The sequence below is a fragment of the Sinocyclocheilus anshuiensis genome, unplaced genomic scaffold (genome assembly GCF_001515605.1).
Source record: "Sinocyclocheilus anshuiensis isolate Anshui unplaced genomic scaffold, SAMN03320099.WGS_v1.1 scaffold1160, whole genome shotgun sequence".
In the NCBI taxonomy this organism is placed as follows: domain Eukaryota; kingdom Metazoa; phylum Chordata; class Actinopteri; order Cypriniformes; family Cyprinidae; genus Sinocyclocheilus; species Sinocyclocheilus anshuiensis.
The window spans coordinates 362,725-364,810 of NW_015552641.1; the positions used below are offsets into that span (position 1 = coordinate 362,725).

Genomic DNA, 2,086 nt, shown 5'->3' on the forward strand with positions numbered 1-2,086 from the left:
TGCTATATGTACTGCGTTAGGCTAACCGAGACTTGTCATTTGCACTTATATATTGTTGCTCTTTTATTAGTTTTGACTGTTTTTATTGTCCTCATTTGTAAGTCGCTTTGGATAAAAGCGTCTGCTAAATGACTAAATGTAATGTAAATGTATAATTAACCAATGTAGCTGCCTATTGTAGCCTATGTGTTTCTGAAAAAAAATACTGGTAAACTTTATTTGAGATAAAAAAAAAAAAATCCAACTATCCATGTTTTTTTTTTATTAGTTTTATGTTATAAGTAACATGCAAACAAGAACAGTACAGAATATATCAACACTGCATTGTACTATACATCCATAAAAAATATAGAGATGACATGTTGTATAAGAGGTTATTGGGAATTTGAATACATATAAATTATTATTATTATTATTTAATTTAAAATATATATATATTTTTTAATTCTGGACCTTGGAGGTTACGTATGCAATTTTTTTGCTTACAAATATGAAATTTATTTAACAAAACAAAGATTTTAACAATAATTTCAAGACATTTACCTATAAAATAAAATAATATATTTCTGTTTAAGAAGAACAATACCAAACAATACAGTGCCGAATACCTATTTTGATGAAATACAACAACAATACAGTATTCTAATAAAAAGTAAATGAGTCATAAATGTCCCCTTTTTTATAGAAGAAATGATTGAACATTACAATCAATTTAAACAATTAATTCCACATACACAAGAAAGAAGAACAATCTCAATCTGTCAGACAGCATTTAAGAGAAGAGAGAAAGAAAAAATAAAATAAAGTCATAATAATAATAATAATAATAATAAACATACATATAAACAACTTCACAATAGTTCAAATTATCTTCCTTCTTCCTAAGGACAGGGACTACAGTGGGGGAACTATACAAGAAAAAAATCCTCCATGAAATTGAACAATATGTCATTCTTTTTGTTATTAATTTGCATTAGAGACTCATTCAAAGATTCCATTTCTAATAAAAATAAATTACATTTTGGTATGCATTTCGCAATTTTTTTTATGTATGTAATATTTTACCTTTCAAAATGTAAAAGTTAACGACATACTCAATCATTTTGCTTTTGTCTGAATAAGTGCAAATAACATCTTTTAAAGAGAACATGTAATTAACATTTCTTTGAACAAATAAAAAGGCACTAACAACAGACAACAATCTAAAAGACAAATCACAATTATAAAACAAATGAGACAAGTCTTCCTCATGAAAAAATGCAAAAATGCAATTATTGAAAATGTAATTATTGTCCATGTCCATGAATTTAGAAAGAGCTACTTTACATGGGTAAAATTTAAAAGTATTTTAAAATAAAACAAAAATATATTTTTAAAAATAAAATAAAAGGTATTTTGAAATGTACCTCTTTAAATTTGTTCAAAATACAAAATTTGTAAGGATTTGACCAAGCCACTTTCCAATTAATATCAGAATTTTTTGCATTCCTGGAATAAATGTCCCTGTTTTTTGTGGAAGGAAAGTATTGTATGACGCGTTTCCTGTGACGTAGACCTATACAAAGGAAGTATTGACATTCATATGCGGAAAAAGTTAGAGTGGAGAAAACAATCGGGTGGATCGACGAACTCTAACTTTAAATAAGGTGTAGAAGAAACAAACGACGGCGTGATATTTGGACTGTTCAACTATTGGTATCTCTGGTGGACGTTTTCCACATAAAGAAAAGTCAAGGTAAAAATGAGAACGATATAGGCCTCCGGGGTTTTTTTTCTTTTCCTGAGCTAATTTTAGCAACTGATCTTATTATTATTATTTGAGAACGGTCTTGGTCATTTTACAAACGAATAATCATTTAACATGTTATTTTTCAAAGTTTCAGTCTGAATTATCGTCGTCCTTTTGAGTGTTTCGAGCAAGTTTCAGTGTTTATTGTGCTAATTGGCCCCAGTTCATTGTCATTGAGAACATATAACTAGGGGTGTGCGATATTGCCAAAAAATGATATCTCGAGAGTTTCTGGGATTTTATCGATAACGATAATTAGACGATATTTTGCTGAGTGTGTTATTGTGCTGGTACCTT

At 28.4% G+C, this 2,086-nt stretch overlaps 1 protein-coding gene across 1 annotated transcript in view; it reads left to right on the forward strand.

The window, feature by feature from the left end:
- Positions 1–1,551: 1,551 nt before the first annotated feature.
- Positions 1,552–2,086, forward strand: part of LOC107666931 (charged multivesicular body protein 2a-like) — a 4,478-nt gene continuing 3,943 nt past the window's right edge. The window contains exon 1 of the mRNA XM_016458460.1: positions 1,552–1,735. The gene's annotated coding sequence lies outside the window, so the exon portion shown is untranslated. The remainder of the gene's footprint in view (positions 1,736–2,086) is intronic.